At 44.2% G+C, this 17,375-nt stretch overlaps 1 long non-coding RNA gene across 1 annotated transcript; it reads left to right on the top strand.

The window, feature by feature from the left end:
* Positions 1-753: 753 nt before the first annotated feature.
* Positions 754-16,981, top strand: LOC125015439. Its single transcript, XR_007113605.1, has 3 exons — positions 754-2,054; positions 9,003-9,093; positions 15,357-16,981. It is a non-coding gene; the product is annotated as an uncharacterized LOC125015439 (long non-coding RNA).
* Positions 16,982-17,375: the final 394 nt, after the last annotated feature.

Here is a 17,375-nt window from a genome sequence, read left to right as displayed (position 1 = left end):
ACCACTGTGTATTTTCCCCTTTTCCGTGCTTTTTCTTTTCACTAGTTGATTTAGTTGCCGAGGTACTGTATAGTGTATCCCAGTATGGCGTGTGAGTGTGAGCACTGCGTCTGCGCACTACTGGAGGAGTGGATTTCTGTGTCATTCTTCTTCCTCCACCCCTCCCACATTTAGTGCTTTCCACCCTCCCACTCGCCCTCTCTCTCTCTCTCTTCCCTTCTGTGTCTCCGTCTCTCACCCATCTTATGCTCCCTCCCTTCCTCCCTCCGCCTCCTCGCCTCGTCCCCAGTGCAAATACAGTTCCTTGCCGTGTTGGACATGTGATGAAAAAGTGACTGGTTCGCGCGCTCCGCTGCACCTCCTATTTCATCATCAGCGGAGCTTTTCTCCCCTTCACTGTGCGCTCGCTGTCTCCTCCTCTCATCCCCTCTCTCCCTCTCTCTCTCCCTCTCTCTCTCTCTCTCTCTCCCTCGCTCTCTTCTTTTTCTCTCTCTGTTTCGGTTGCTCCCCTCTTTTTGCTCCAGCCACACGCAAGGGGGAGACTTAAGCTCTGCGAGGGAGGAAAAAAAAAAAAAAAAAGAAAAAAGTCTGCTGCTATTTCTACAGTCAGGGCCTCCCCACAGCCCGCCCTTCCATAGACGGAGCTTTTTTTTTTTTTTTTTTCACTCACTACTAGCTGGATTTTAACCCTCTGCCTCCAACTGGCTGCACAGCAGCTCTGCAAAACCTGGCAACAAGTTGCTTTTTAGGGGCCCTTTTCTTACTTTTGGCTCACTGATTTTTTTGCATCACATTGGATTCTGGGGAAGTTTCTTCCTTTTTTCCTGTATTTTATTTTCTAAAAATTTACTGCGCCTTCCCATTTTTTCCCCCCGCTCGTGGGTTTCTAGAAGTGTTCATTTGATTTCTCTCATTTTGGAAGGGAATTTGTGACGGCGGCGTCTCTCTAAGTGATGGGCCCTGTTCCACCTGGAGTGCCAGGGCGCCGTTTTCTGAAGGGTAACCTGCTCGCGGTCTGGGTGACCACTGTGGATGACAATCAGAGAGTGTGGCCGGCGTCTCGGCGTGGTACACATAACGTGTTTTAAAGAAATGCCCGTGCTCGGCGCCGGCGGGTGCCGCGAAGCACCGCACCTTGTTCGCCCGCTCCGTCCTCTCCTTCTGTTTCCTCTCTGTGTCCTCTGTTTCGCTGTCTCTCTGTGTCTCACGATCACCCTTGTTCTCTCTCTTTCACACTAACTCGCTCTCCTAACAGGGGAATGAGTGGTGTGCTGAGCCGGAGCTCTTTCTGGGACAGGTGCCAACTGCAAACAAAAGAAATTAAAAGGCAAAATAATAATGATAATAATAATAATAATAATGATAATTGTTGCAATTGCGAAATTCAAATTGTTGTGGCAAAATGTCAGTAGTAGCACTTCATGTTGTGTCCGATTGACCCACTATTGCTCTTATTGCATGATGGTATGAAGTTTTATAACTGCTTTTGTGGACAAAGCTGTTGGTATCAGGGGTTTGAATACTTTGCCACACTTATTCTAGTGAAGGCATTTTATTCGGGGAGAGGGAGGGAGTAATGTGGGAGAGCAGCATATAGATTGCTGAATTATTCATGTGCTCAGCCAAGGCTGTGACTGGACTGGTTGTGCTATTTGCATGCATCAGACATGCTGTTTGTCTGTTTGCTAACATTCCTCATTGAAAGACTTGTTAACTAGCAGAGGGGCTTAGCTGGAGCCTTGCAGACAGCCTCATGGCCTCCTATTGTTTCAGGCCTCGCCAGGCCTGGACCCAGCTGGTGGCAGGCAAGCCGTGCAACCCCGAGCTTGGGGGCTGAGACAGTGGCTGAAAGAGGGTGCTCAAGCTGGATCTGGGGCTGAGGCACGGCCGTGAACAGGGCAGTCCGAGGGGGGAAACCGCCGGGTCTTGCAAGAAGCACCAAACGGGAGCTTATGGCTTTCTCCTCTTCTTAGCAGAGATGTGGATCAAAGTGGAGAACGCTGCCGAAATTCACGCCCAGGCTGGACATTTACCATCTTGGCCCTCGGAAATGGGTGAGTATCTGTTTTAATCGAGTGTGCTTTCTGATGGTTTCCATGTACCATTTGCCCATGTGCTTGGTTTTCGGTGCTAAACAGGCTCCTTGTGCAAATAAACAGCTGATGCACTTGAGATTCTTGCACAAAGTTTCTTTTCACCTGAGCGCACATCTGAATGTAAAACCCCACACTCTCGCCAGTTTGCGACCGCACAAACAATAGCGAATATCAGATCGCAACATGTGTTGTCGCTATAAACGTTTATCTACAACTTTTCCCGTCCCTCCACGAAACCCAGTGTAAAAGTTTACCGATGCAGAAACAGAAATCATAAATAGCCCTTCGATTGCTGCCAGGATAATCCTACTTCGTGGTAATCAGTGGAAGGCCACAGTTGTGGAGGTATTTCACATGAGTGATGCGGTCCAGGCTTAGTATGCTGTGCATGAAGAGAAGAACGTGGTGTACTGATCGTTTTGATCAGTTTAAGGACACATTAGAGCTTAAACCTAAAGTACTCACTTTGACATGAGCAAGCTATTGTACTTATGCGTACATGATATTTACGTTAATCGCTTAATTTCCTGATTTATTTTTTGTTTCCTTGTTAGTGTGTTTGGGGATCTGTACCTGCACAGGATTTGATGCGATTTATGGGCCGCACAGTACCATTTTGTGCCAAGTGCATAAAGACTTTTGTGATTATATTGATACAAATAAGATTTCATCTGAAGGAAAAATAAACCTGGGTAAACAGTCGTAAAGTAACTTCACAAAATCAAAGCGTGTTAAATTTGACTTTATATGAGTTATTTTATGCTGTAAATTTATTTAATCTCATTTGGCTGTTTTTCAGGGATTTGATGGTCACCTTGATGTAATATAATGGGTAATAAGGTAAAATATGTGTTGCCTTATTGTATGAGACAATGACATGGCGTCCATACGTAACAGTTAGCGTGTAGTGTTGCTCGTGAGAGTAATCAAAAACACATTAATCACTGTTTCCAAATGTCTTATTTGGTTAATGTGGTATATTTGCAGATTGCAGATTATTGTGGGGCATCTTTCGCCTTCGGCGCATATTCGTTTTCCCAATATATGCTCAGATGTTGGACTTTTTGAAGGGTGAAGCCAAACTGATAGCAGTCAAAGCTTTCAGGTGATTACGGATTGAGGTTTAGTTTTTCCTTACATGTGATTATGTTCATTCAAATGAATGTAAGTTCTACCTAACTAGCTGGGGACACATGGTTTTTGCTGGCAGTGCATCACGCTACTCCACCCCTAAGGCCTTTTAGGCAGTGGATGGCAAGGGTCCAGGAGAAGGTTGCATGTAGAGGGGCAGATGGCAGGGTGTTAAGGGTTTTCAGTATTTTCTCTCAGTGTAGAAGTATACCTGACCAATACAACAGCCTGGTACAGCCCACAGTGAAATATTCAGTGCACAGAGGATTTCTGCTTTATTGCAGCTACACAGTAAAACCAGCAAAACACACACACACACACACACACACACACACACACACACACACACACAAATACGAATAAACCATAAAATGTGTATTTATTGTATGATTTAATAATGAATGGTATCCATGCAGGTTGTCAGATTAACAAAACTGAAACGATTTCCTAAACATTAGATTTTTTTTCTCTCATTTGGCTGAAACCATGAAATGGTTTATTCAGAAAAAAAAATAAAAAATACGACAGTAAAAGTGGCTTTTAATAGTTTTTACCAGTTCACATATTTTTATTTATTTTCAATGAACATGTTTTTTTTTTTTTTTTTTTTAAATGCATATAAACGGCAGTGTTTCATGAATACACTGCAAAAGCAGAGCAAAAAACAACTGTAGGCCACAGCTGCAAAAACAAGTTCCCAAACTTGAACTTAACTCTGGCCTCGAACTTGAACAAGAAAATCAGGGTTTTGTAGTAAAATTCTATTTCAATAATTAATAATTTTGTAAAATGTTAGTTAGTGATGCTCAAAATCTGGCAAAAGTTTTAAAAATCAATTAACAAAATTATAATAGGAAAGCGTGAATAAATTCTATATTGTGTTAATTATTGCCACAGTGTTCACTATAATTATAATTAATTATTGTTATTGTAATATGTTATTCAGGCTTTTAAAAAACCGTTCCATTTCTGTTTTTTGTGTGTGGGTTAGATTTGAAACTGACATAGCTAAAAATATTATGTATTATACAGAATTTAAAAAAAATAGAAAATGTGGCCAAATAATGTTCTCCCTAATTTTTTCTGTGAACAATAAATAATTTTAAGATTTAAGAAAGCTTGATTATAAAGTGTCAAAGAAATAATACTTGTAGAGTGTTTTTGTACAAGCCTGCAGTGCATAGAGACTAAACTAGACCATTTTACATAAAATAAGATGACTTAAATTATAAAAATCTGACAAATAGTATGGAAAACAAAGAAATGGTTAATGAATACACACAAACAGCATATTTGTGTGTGTGTGTGTGTGTGTGTGTGTGTGTGTGTGTGTGTGTGTGTGTGTGTGTGTGTGTGTGGTAAAACAATGCAAAGAAAGGTGCTTATGCATACTTTGGCGTTTGTCTTCCACTTGTTGCTGGAACATGTATTTTATTTTGGTGAATGGTTATAATTTATTTTTTTATTTTTATTATATAGTTCATATACTAATATAATGGAATATTGCATTTTAGACTTTGAGAGCAAAATCAATGGTAGTATCAAGTCAATTGAGTATCTCGTTATTACTCTTGGACTTTTGAAAGGTTACAATAATCATTTTTACGTAATATGGTCGTCAGAATGAATTTATTACTAATAATTATCTACTTATTTATTTAGATCTCCTTAGAAAAAATATGCCAGTCGTTAGATTTGTTATTCAATTTTAAATCCTAATTGCTTCAAATGTTACTCTCACTGACACTGACAGAAAAAGCCTATCCACGTAGAATAGAATGGAAAAATACTTTACATATATGCAGGCAAGAAATTTAAAGTGACTGTCTCTCAGAAACTACCAGTGTGAACCATTGTCATATGTCTGACTTGGTTATAATTCAAAAAAGTAATAAAAAGATGTAGGATTTCCTTCAACATCAGCATATTTTGGAAGTGCAATATTGTGGTGTTGTCGTGGGTTAAACAAAGACAAAAAGTGAGAATTTCCTGTGTACGTCTGAATGGCCATGTGTGGTGTAGCAGCACTGTACAGACTACTGTACGTCTCCAGACCCGAGTGTTTCAGCCAGATGAAGTGTTGACTATGTGGTCTGCTGGGCCATGTGCTCCGTGTATTCTTACTAGTGCAACGCACAGTGGAAATGAGTCATTCACCAACACATCACAGCACAAAGCCACCGATGCGCTGCTTCATTTGTTAAGTGGATAAATTGGTATTCAAGATGATGTGATATTGCTGCATTTATGAGCTTTCTGTGATGTTGTGAATTCCATCCAATTTCCTCCTGACTAATATCAAATCCAGATTGTAGTGGTGAACGTGGGCCAAGTCCTCACTCACTGTAAATATATATATATATTTATATATAAATATATATATATATTTTTTTTTTTCTGCCGTAATAATGATGCCTCTTTTATTTCTGCATCTCAAGAGGCATCGGTGGGCTGTTTTGAGCAGGATAAAAGGGAAAACCCTGCATAATGGGAGTTACGTTGTTGATGTTGTACGTCTGAGGTCTCTGGAGGACTGGGGCTGGGGTTGGGGTGAGGGGTTTGAGTGACATCCACTGCCTGTGCTAACATCCTTCTAGGCTGATGAAATAATCAGTTCGTTTATTTTTTATTTACTGCTGATTTAATAAATCTGCTGTTCATCCACTACGAGCCGTGTTATTTCCATTGTCAGGTTTAATTATTATCCAAGAAATCTATTTTTAAGTTCGTAGATCAATATCATTCCTGCATAAACCACTAGACTCCAAACATAATGCTTAACTCCTTTGAAACAAAGAGATGATGCCATATTTTCCATGTTTGATAGTAGTCAATATATATGTCCAAAACATGAAGAAGAAGATACAGATAGATAATTATGTTTCTATGCTCTATGGTTTATAGTAATCTGTGTTCTTATTGGGAGACTGCACAAAGTGGTGCGAAGGAGCACTATGAGGAGGGTAGCAACAGCCAAAAAGAAATGGAGCTGGGCTGAAATCTACCTCTTTGACAGTGAAATTCATGTAACGGTCAAAGTGGATTCCAGAAAACCCTTTGCTTCATTGTACGTGACGGTTCTTATGTCAGTCGGTGTGCAGCATCTGATTCTTTCTTCTTCTTCTTCTTCTTCTTTAACATTCATTAGCAAATGTTTGTCAGAAGAAAACTCTCTGCTGTCTTATCGGATCAGGTCTGTGTGGTAGAAGCTGACCAGGCTCCCTGTTGCCCTCCTGAGTGTAGAATAGCAGATGAGTGGATCTGCAGTGGCCACTACAGGCTGTGGCACTCTCGTACAGGATACAGCAGGAGAGTACAGTAGAAAGTAGGCCAGGCCTGAATAGAGAGGGGAAAAACTGGACAAAGTGGCCGAGACCCCGATACACACACACACACACACACGCACGCATGCATGGCGTCACCGCCCTCAGTGCAAGCGGCGAAATTACTACATCAAAAAAAAAAGGCTTATTAAACTAAATGATTACAAGCACATATGCTGAGGAATTTACTGTACATGCATGTCATTCATAAACTGTACAGTACAGTGTAGCGTAGTAAAACTCTCTAAACCTGCTTTTCCTCAGTCCTCTCACCATACATGGAAGCCATTAGTCCCTTCCTCTGCTGACTACTGAGGATTGGCCTTTTTATTCTCCCTGTGTTAATCAGGATGTCAGCTGGGAGTGTCACATGTAATTTATCCACAAAACCACAGCGACTCCGCAGAGACGGTAAGCACAGTCGTAATGACATAATATTGGACTGGGGGAGAGTTTCAGGGGTGACAGATGATGTAGATTTTCCTCCCCTCTACCTATCCCTCTTTTCCTCCATATGTTCAGAAACAAGACCAACTTTAACATGGTTGCTTTACATCATTGGCTGAGGTCAATGAGTTTCTCCCCCGGAGTTTATTTGTCCAAGGACGGTTCTCTTACCCACTTGCTGTACAACCAGTGTCTTTCCGTTGAAATCAGTGCATTCAAACAACTTTCTCGCGGCAGTTTCTCCTGAGTAGATAAATATTTTAAAACTTTAAATGGAGCTCACTGTGTCCAGTGTGCATTTTAGAGCATCACGTGCGAGTGTCTCTCAGCACACGTCGTCAGGACAGATACTTGTTTTATGTACCTGCCAGGCAAAGCGATATTCCAGATAAGCCCGAGCAGCACCACACTCAGCTTTCCTTTTCCAGCACTCATATATTTCTTCAGCTTTTTGGCCTGCGCTGACGCCAAGGCAATTTAGTCGGAGAAAAACTGCAGAATCAGCAACATTGTTCCACTTGGAGGTAAAATTGGAAGTGTTGAAAGGCCTCGCCTGCGACTCTCCGACTATCAAAATACTGTAAATCCCTTCCTTCATCTCACCTCCGCTTCATCACTTTCATGCCGTTCATCAGCGCTGAGCTGAATTACGTCGGCCACAGTTAAGAGAAATCCGCTGCTTTGGGTATTCTTTTTGTTGCTCATTCTGGTGGACTGCAATTTCAACCGATTCCTACGGTGGAGTGCAGCACTCCAGTAATGTTTATATTTCCAGGTTTCCAGGTTGTTGTATTCAAGACTCAAATACAACACAAAACTTCATCTGGAAAACATTTTGCAAAAGAGGTCAGTTTGAGAAAATACAGTATACGTATATATTGTATATTGTGTTTTCTTACAAAATTTGCAGCCATCGCCATCGTGGTACACGCCGATATACTGTAGACTATCCCCTCTGCACATACTCGCCCAGGCTTCGTGAGTCATCAACATGTATAGACACACAAACAACACACCCACACTCACACTCAAGAGTGCAGTGAGTGCACAGCACGGACATGAATCTCCCTCCATGGGCTGGAGGAGTTGGGTTACTCATGAGCCCATAAACATGTGCTGGCAGCGGTCCAAGGCACCGCACTGTAATTACAAACGTTGGAAACAATATATAAAAGACCCTTCCCCGGCAAGGCCATATCCCGCGCTGCAATTAGCATCCATGTACAGAATTATCACCCTTCAGCGGCCGCCATCGCCAAGCAGCGGAGGCCTTTAATTGGCAGTGTCCTCCCCGGCCTGCTGGAGGACAACCCTCTCTATCCGCTATCTGAGATTGGACCAGTGATTACAAACTATTCCCGTTGTCCTTTTGTCCCGTTCCACCTCCGCATGACGACGCCGGCCTCTCATGCCCACATATGCACATATGAGATGTGCGCACGTTAGCACTGCCTCGTGCATTAGCACCGCGCAGCCTGTGCGCGCCCTCATGTGCGAACCGAGCATACTGTGCCGCATGTGCAGAAAATCACTTATTATGCTCACAAGTACACACAGATGCGGCACTTCACCCACGCACACGACACTATAGGCTTTCGGTAATGGGAGCATGCCAGAGAAGTGCGCACGTATGCAGCGAGTGGGTGCTGCCGGGCAAGGCCGAGGCCGCGGCGGAGCTCGTGTGTTGGTGTTGGGTGAGCATGCGGCAGTAAGAGTTTGGCCGGTGTGCAGGCCAGCAGAGAGGGTGCGGTGTGTTACATGTTCCACTAATGAGTTTCCTTGGCCAGACAAAACTGTGGGGCGAGCTTATTAGTAAACAGGCTACAGAGAAAAGACCCTGCAGCCCTCTGCTGCTGCTCCTGGCTCTCTAACAGATCGCTGGCTCTGTTTCTGCTCCTCTCCATTGTTTTCTCCTCCTCTCGGTTTCCCTCGCTGTAAATTGAGTCTACAATTCTCACTGTCTGTTTTCCTCTCTCCTCCTCTCCCTCTCCCTCTCTCTCTGTAGGCTGTAAGATTGGGGCTTTTGGCCACAGGCACAAACAATTTGGCCAACAAGTGAAATCACGGACAGACAGGCTGGCAGTCGCAGCAGCGTTGTAAGTACCATAATGTATTGTAAATTGAATACGCTGTCATTTAATGATGTATTGTCATGCCATTGTGTTGTCTTGTATTTCGAGTAATAAGATGGGGTCTGTGATTAGATGCTGCGCATGTTTCTTCAGTTGCGTTTCACTGCTGTTGTCTACATCTATTTTCTTCCTCTTCCCGAGACGTATTATAATGAGGCCTTCATTAGATTGAATCATAACAGCTCAATGTTGTACCTTTATTCCATTTAAAACACCAAGTGGTCCCAACGGATTGCTAATGCTGCGCGTCGACAAACGAGAGTGCGCGCACAGAAGACCCTTGCAGCCTAATCTTAATTGTCCGCCGGGGTCAGTGGAAGACTTGACTACCTCTGTGCCTGGTCATGGATATGCTAGAAAATGGCTTCCACTCTGTGCCTTCCAGCTCCCAGCTCCCCGCCGCCATTTTGTGTGTCGCTGCCAAAGTAGTCAGGTAGCAGGATGAGAGGGACAGAGCAAAGTGGGAGAGAAAAAGTGGGTGCAACTGGATGCTGGGTTAGGGAGCAAACTAAAATAAACTGAGAGGAGAGGTAGGAATTGGAGAGAAGCGGGGCTCCAATGTGGAATGACAGAGTGCTTAACGTGTCTTTTGCATATGGAGGAACGATTTAATTGCTGCCGGCTGACTACATAGAAACAAGCAGCCTCCCCCCTGGGCTCTTCACAGCTCCTCTTCTCAAATCTTGTGTGGACACAACACCGTGAAAACATGAAAACTTTTTTTTTATTTTTGCTGGCAGAGACCACAGCAGTATCACCCCCTCCACCTTCCGCCTGTCTTCTCTCTCTCCCAACACAGCCGGCCCGCTTATAGTTTCTTTAGCGCCGGTGTGCTTTAACGGCAGCTTTTACACCACCCTAACCACAGTGCGCTGTTAGCTGCAGCCTCGACTCCAACTGTGCCTGTATCATATGCACTTAGTAACCCCGGGTCACACCCTGCACCCTCGAGCTTCAGTAACTAACTGTCTGCAGCTCTGGAATTCTCTATGCGCCCGACATTTGATTACACATGCAGATGTTATTAAAATCCTCCTCTCATCTGACTCCAAGAGCACAGATACTATATCAACTTCTTAGGCTGCGGTCCTCTTGATCTGACGTTGCTAAACTTACCTGGAAAATCATCCAGCGCTGTGACTCAGTATTTTGGGTGAGACCATTTTTGTGAGTTCTTCTTTTCATTTGTGATTTGCCCCGCGGTTACACTTCATTAGAACTGGTTTAGAGCTACAACTGATGTAGCCATGTTTACTTTTGGAAGTCCTTCCAAACATCTGCTGAACAATTGTTACCATGTTTGAAAAGAGGTTTCTCACTTTTCAGATGCACTGATCAGACGCATCTTTAAAACCATTTGCCTAATACTGTGCAGGTCCTCTGACCAGCTCTGGCAGTGGATCCTGGGGTTCCTGGGGGTTTTGGGGTTAGGAGCCCTGTGGATCAACCTCGTTGAGGTGCATCTGATCTGGGGAGTTTGGAGTCCCTGGACATTTTGTGGTGTTTTCCAAAAACATTGTATTTTTATTTAATTTATTTTTTTGCAGCTTGTTGTTGCTGCTAGAGTTCCTGTGCTATGGAGTGGCGTGTGGGGGCTAGCATCCAAACGAATGCCACGATCAAAGGTTTCCCAGCAGATTACTGCACTGTAACAAATCAATCAAACAGTCAAAATGTACCCTGTTCTCAGCGGGGGAACATACTGACAGCTTCAATCCTATTTGTATTTAATATTTGGGTACTATTTGTGTTTATGCTTTGAAGTGATGCTGTAAAACAGCATACTTACAGTATCAGTGTGTCTCTTTGCTGCCATGTAACTGATATAGACACTAGGTGCAAAATATAGCAGAGGTCCCTCCAGCAGTAAAACCTGGCCTATTTAGGCCTGTCACAGACAAGCTCTCATTGAGACAGTGGCATTGCAAGCAGTTCAGAATGCACTCTGTCCCCTTTGGCTACGCTGCTTAATCTGGCCATGTGTTTGCATATGGGACAGAGTGGCCTCCATATTGTGTTTGTGGAATGAATTATGAATGCTATTGCATAACCATGGCCTCTTTCTAGAGCATATCTCTACAGTATCTACCCAGAGACCGAATCATGAATACATTTACCCAGCCTAGACCTCTTGGAAATGATACTGTGAAGCTGGCCTGTCCTGCATTTGTTTATGGTTATATAGAGCAGATGGCCATGCAACATGGTCACATTTCACACACTGGCTGCCATGCTGGTGCTGCCATACACACTAGTGCTTATAGGCAGAAATGTAGCTCTATTTGATATGGACGCAAAGCCACAGAAATTCATTCATTATCCTTCAATCAGTGACAGGAGGAAAAGTATTAAATCTCTTTATCAGAGTGCATTACTACAGTATGTATTTCCCAGCATCCTCCTGAAACTATAGACACTAGCACTGAAAAGAGCTGCCAAATCAAGCTTTTCAGTGCTATTTAACTTAACTGTGGCTAACTGTGTTGCATTTACAGCCTTTGCTTTTGGCCATAACTGCCAACCACAGCAGTGGGTCTGACTACACCCCAGCTGTAGCCCAGAGGTAACCCGCTCTTCAAGGTTACAAACAGTATAGATCCCTGTCGGCCAACTCTGGCCTTCTGTCTGTCAGCTGAAGTTCATATCCAGGGAGAAAGGTATTTGTCCCACCCTCTAAATATAGCTGGCGACACATGCGGCTCGATGGGGCACTGCCCAAGCTCAAAGGGGCCCTGCAGGCAGGCCAGAGCAGAGCAGAGCAGGGCATGCAGGCGTGTCAGGACTATAGACTTCCTCTAATAGACAGAGGCCCTTTAAGTCACCGGCAGCCACATGGCAGTGCACATTTCACCAGCCTCCATTAGCATGGCGGCACAAAGACTAAGCCTGTGAACTTTTACGTAAGAAAGTAATTGACTTACATGTACAGTGTGTCTCTGAGATGAACACTGGCGTAGCATATTGTGGCAAAACTGGGGAGAAAAAATGCTATCTTTTCTTATATTCATTGTTACTATTGAAAATTTTCACTTTGTTCCTGTGTCCTCTTCATAGAGTATTACTTTATGACTCCAAAGACAGTGCAACTGAGTTATCTGTGAGTTTCGCTGCATGAATCTGCCTGTGCTTGTGCAGAGAATGACTGACATTTTCAAGCATTGCTCTGTGCCTTAATACCACTTACAAACCATAAAACAAAACAAAACTTTTTTTTTTTTAAACAAGTTGCTTCATCTTCCTGAAGTTGTATCCGTGTAGCATGTGTAGCTCATTTTGTTGTCTTGACGCCTAAGAACTGGTTTGGCTACCTGTGATTGATGGGCCGTTTGGAAACTGTAGGGTCACCGTGTTCGAGGCGTCCTCATGGGCAACTGCTATAATCTAGCCTCTTTTTTTTTTTTTTCTTTTTTTTCCGCCTGTGTCGTGCTGTGAACCTGCAGCCTGTGTGCATATGTAAGCAAAAGTGTGTACGTTTCTCTGTGTACATATGACTGTATACTGCGTGAGAGAGATGAGAAGCAGCTGGCAAGGCTGGGCTGAGTGGTCTGGGCAACCCCTGCTGCGTGCCCTGTCATTACAATGATTGGGGTCATTTTTTACCTCTAAAGATGGGGCCATGGGGCCGCTCTGGGATCAGCTTAGTCTACCTAATCCACCCCTCCTCACCTGGCATGTTTATGGCTTTGCTGGGGGACGGAGGGGGGAGGGGGGAGGGGCACGAGTCAACGGGGCCAGTTCATCTCGCAGCCTGACAGGCAGACGCGCATATTGTGTACATAGGCGTGAGTAAGGGCACACTGCGTCACACGTGTATACACATCTGAACACACCAACGCCATATACTTACGCGAGTGCATGCAGTGCACATGCATGGATGCATACCTGAGACACCATGCACACTGAACCTACTGTACGTCCAAGCGCTTGGATAAACCCCGTGCCCTTTCATTCTCCTGACACACTCTCGCGCAACTTTTGCAAGCTCAAAATCTGCCTCATGCGGAGGTGACGAGGAGGTCAGCCTGTCTGACTTTGAGCAGAATCCCCCTGTGGCTTGCCCCAGCCATTCCCCCCTGGCATGTGTAACAGGACCTGCCCACGCCGCCTCTCCTCTTCCCCCACTCCTGTCCTTCCCCTCGTCTTGCTGCCTGCCCCTTGGCCCTGGTATAAATAGATGGGTCATGCCTGCTGTGCTACCCTGAGGAGGGGGGGGGGCACAGTAGCCATGCGTCCCTTTATAAATGCTCCATCGTGTCTATCTGGATTCCTCGTGTCAGACGGTTCTTCTCTCGTAGAAGGGCACACATGTAAATACGGTCGTGACAGAGACAGGTATTCCTGACGTCCCTGACATATTGCCTCCGGGCTCCTCGTCGTGTAAACTGCATTGCCACTTCGACTCTCACAACAGAGATATCCTGATCTCAGACAGGCAGCGGCCACCCTGATAAAATTGACATTGATTAAATATTTAATCCGATCCACAACTTGCGAATATAAAGTGGTTTTATGGTAAAGCTTTAAGTTCTAACATGATTGATGAGTCGACATTCTCGGTGTGTAGGAGTAATGAGGACTTGAGGTTACGCATTGTGTAAAAGCTTCTGTTTCTGCATATCCACCACTGACTGACCACAGAGCCCCAGAGATCAGGTTACAAGGTTACAGCACTCCACCTTACTATCACTGCAGTTAAACTCAGCTTCAGTATTGATTGACACCGTAGCACTTAGGCTCAAGTGTGAGTGGATTAAAGTGACTTTTCAAGCAGAGCGCGCTTACGATGTGAACACTGTGAGAAGATCTGATGAGGTACATGAAAATCAAGTTTGGCCGTATCCACTCTAAAACCTGCTTTTCTTTTCGAGTTTGTGTGCGTGCACATGATAGTCAATGATATCTGAAAGCGTGTCCTTGTGTGTGTGTGTCGGTGTGTGTATTTGCTTGAGTGCTTGTGTGTACAAGCCCAACAGTGTGGACATGTGTCTGTGTTAGACGATGAGGTGTAGAAAGCGGGACTTTGCACCACGGCCCCTCTAAAAAGCTAATGGAGGTGTAAGGCTAAAGCAGCGTATCACTTACACCGCGCTTCCAAGTGAAGGTATGCCTGCTGAGTTCGCACACTTTAAAACAAGCTGAACTTCAGGGTGGGTAACCTCTTAATAAAGGAGATGTTTTTAGATTGTATTAAATAACTGTGCTAAAGCCATAAACAAGAGTGCACAAGAGTGCATGCCTGCATGTGTGTGTGTGTGCTTGCATTGCATACTGGTCCTCTGCAGTCAAGTGTGTGGTTGTGAGTGTGAATACTTCCCTGTCGCTGGATGATAGCAACTGGCCTCACTTGAAAGCAATAGCTTTTCAGAACGTGCACTCTGCTGGTCAGGACCCCGGAGCCATATACTATATTAGATTGAAGTACGTCCAGTCAGCAGAGTGAGAGGGCGGTGTGCCTTGACCCTGCCTTATGAATCTGGGCCTTGAGCTGCTAAGCCTTTTGTAGGTCTGCACAACGAGAATAGATGCACATTTCGCCGTATGTACTTGCAGATTAAGCACCAAGGCATTGCCTATTAAACCGCTTTCCACTTGAGTAGAATTGTTAAAAGCAATGTATTAAAAGTCCCTTTGCAGTATTCTTCCCATTCAGTTTTTCCATCATCTGTTTGTTGTGCTTGTGTTCTCACGCAATATGTGTGTTCATACTGGAGGTTTCCGTATTTCTGCTGTCATCTGTCTGCAAAGTGTCTGTGCTCTGTGTGTGTGTGTGTGTGGGTCTGCACGATCGTGCGGCTGCGCATACTTACAATCCACAGAGCTGTGGTGTAAGTAAGGCAGCGTTGAATAATGCAGAGCGCCTCAGACTCACCGCTGAGCAGACACAATGGGGCCTCACAGCTCAAGACATACCGTTCTGTGTTGCGCTGTACGGTCGCACCTTCACATATATAGTAGACCTCTAGCACTGTAGAGGAACATGCTGACAAAGGCTGTCCTCGTGTGACTTCGCTTCAACAGATTGTATGACACGGAATCATGTGGTTTTATCGCAGAACTCATGAGGATGAGCTACACCAAATTTCAGAACTCCAAGCGAGCACGGCCACCCAATTATCCTAAACTTTTTTTTTTTTTAAAGCTTCTGTGATGTCTGCGTTTCTTCACATCTAAATTGCCCTTGTTACAGAAGTAACGGATTTTCCTCTGTTCCTGTCTGGCTTTTTCAGGCCGAGACTACCTGACGCGCTGCAGAAACGATGATGGAGGGAGGAGGTGCTATGCCACTGCAGCCCCCTCCCCGCCGCATGTTGCAGAGCAGGTGAGAAACATTAACAGAGGCAGCAGCTGCGACCCTCTGCTCCGCACATGTGGGCCAGGATATGAGCTAGCTCGAGTTCGCCCACTCTCAACACTGGTCAGTAATGTTAACACTCTCCTCTCAGAACCACAGAAAACAGCGCTGGGAGACTGGAAACGGAGAGTTTATTGTTCCTGAACAATGATGTCAAGCTGTAAATCAGTGGTTCAGTAAGGATTTTATATTAGCAGATTTAGTAATTATATGGGATGCAGACATGTGAACCCAGACTGAACCAAACCTAAGTTCCCTTTCAACTGTCCTATCACCCAGTGTAGTATGACATACTAAAATCTAAAAGCTAAAAGCTTAGATTATATTAATTTAACACTACATTTCGATAGTTTTGAGATCTCACGACTATTTTCTGTAAGCTCATCATCACGCACACTTTAAGTTACTCACTAGCTGCATTTGAATATGGAAATGTCTTTCTATGCGATGTATGCGAGACGTGTGTATTGTTGCATTATTTGAATTCCCTCCTCAGCGCGAGCCACGAACTGGGAGAAGCAGATGTCACATTGTGTTCCGAGGCGTCCCAGAGGAGAGCGGCATGTGTGCATTTGTGTTTCCGAGAAGTCATAACCACTGTTTTGCATTCAGTGAGGTGCGTCGAGGCGGACTACCTGCATGACCCGGGGACCTGAAACGACTTTGTTTTAAAAGACTGTCCTTTGGGGTGAGGTAGTAGGTTGTATAGTTTTAGGGTCACACCCTTCCTGTCAGATAACTATACAACTTACTGTCTTTCCTGAAGTGGCTGTAATGTCATCAGATGCCATTGTTGCGGCTTTTGGATCCTGATCAACGCTCGAACGTGCATGTTTACCCGCTGACTGCAACGTAACTCAGGTACTTTGCCATCTCTTCATTTTCATGGTTACACTTTTACAGTCAATAAAAATTGGACTTTCTTTGTAATGAACAGCAATAAATATTATCTTAATATCTCATGAGGCAATGCATACAGCGTGACCTTTATGTACAAAAGCATGCTTTCATCTGATTGTCATTCTCTTTATTTTTATCTTTGTTTGAATGAATGAATGAGGATGTATTTATTGGCTGCAAGAAACTGTACACTGTGTACATAAGGTAAGTCAAACCACCGTAATGGCGTTAAGATGACATGTCGGACCTTTTCTGATGTTCGTACGGGGTGAGGTAGTAGGTTGTGTGGTTTCAGGGTAGTGATTTTGCCCAATCAGGAGATAACTATACAACCTACTGCCTTCCCTGAAGGGCAGCAATACTACACCATGCAGACACATGGCAGCGTCTTGGTAATGCCAACAGAAAAACATCCAAGATCAGAACACCAAACCGCTTTTTTTGAAGTGCAAAACAGGTGTCCACGTCCCATAATGCCACAGCTGCTGCAGAACCACCAGGTATAGTCTGTTCACTATGGGATTTGTCACCGAGTTGGATGTTTTTTTGTTTGTTTTTTTTGGCTTCAAATAATATTATTAATAAAATGATGATAAACCAGTTTGTCTCCTGGTGTTTTGTTCTGAGATTCGTCGCGTCCCGTGTTTGAAACATTGCAAATAAATAGCAGCGCTGCTCGAGCGCTTGCCCTTTTGTGGCGAAAGCCAGAATTTAACCTCAGCTACACCGACGGGGTCACTCATCTTGAACGTCACGGGTTACTTGCATGCAAATATAACCAACCCTTTTTTGTCACCATGTGTTGGAACAAAATTGGAAAAAAAAAAAAAAAGCACAAGAAAGCTGACTACCTCCATCCGGTCTGCCGGCATCTTGGACGCATCCTGAGCAGAGCAGAGCAGATGGAAAGAAGAGCGCTACCTCACCTCCTGCGCCACAGCATGATTCATACGACAACAGATGATGGTTACAGTATTCTATCTCTTTCTGGCCA

Source organism: Mugil cephalus, chromosome 10 (assembly GCF_022458985.1).
Source record: "Mugil cephalus isolate CIBA_MC_2020 chromosome 10, CIBA_Mcephalus_1.1, whole genome shotgun sequence".
Lineage (NCBI taxonomy): Eukaryota > Metazoa > Chordata > Actinopteri > Mugiliformes > Mugilidae > Mugil > Mugil cephalus.
This window is presented reverse-complemented; position numbering and strand designations above follow the sequence as displayed.